This window comes from Dendrobium catenatum, unplaced genomic scaffold (assembly GCF_001605985.2).
Source record: "Dendrobium catenatum unplaced genomic scaffold, ASM160598v2 original_scaffold_100178, whole genome shotgun sequence".
Taxonomy (NCBI): domain Eukaryota; kingdom Viridiplantae; phylum Streptophyta; class Magnoliopsida; order Asparagales; family Orchidaceae; genus Dendrobium; species Dendrobium catenatum.
Window position 1 is genome coordinate 1 of NW_021418616.1, and position 379 is coordinate 379.

The 379-nt window shown below is 50.4% G+C and overlaps 1 non-coding gene across 1 annotated transcript; it reads left to right on the forward strand.

The window, feature by feature from the left end:
• The first annotated feature begins 209 nt into the window (after nucleotides 1–209).
• Nucleotides 210–328, forward strand: LOC114578634. The gene has a single exon (XR_003699626.1). It is a non-coding gene; the product is annotated as a 5S ribosomal RNA (ribosomal RNA).
• Nucleotides 329–379: the final 51 nt, after the last annotated feature.

The following is a 379-nucleotide window of genomic DNA, read 5'->3' on the forward strand; positions in this document are numbered from 1 at the left end:
TAGCCCAAGAGTCCGATTCGGCACTATGACCCCATTCCGGAAAGCTTTTTCCGAGCCGGATGGGGCACCGATGTGCCATAGGCCCATCGGCCGGCCATGCGGAGCAAAAAAATGCATTTTTGATCCCCTACGCTCTGTCGGAATGAAGATGCGTCAAAATTACCTCTCCACGCCGTCAACTTAAGAATAATTTCAGAACATATTTATACGGGTGCGACCAAACCAGCACTAGAGCACCGGATCCCATCAGAACTCCGCAGTTAAGCGTGCTTGGGCGAGAGTAGTACTAGGATGGGTGACCTCCTGGGAAGTCCTCGTGTTGCACCCTTTTTTTAACCTGTTATCGCTTTTTTTTTTTTCTAGCTCTTCGCCACGGCCT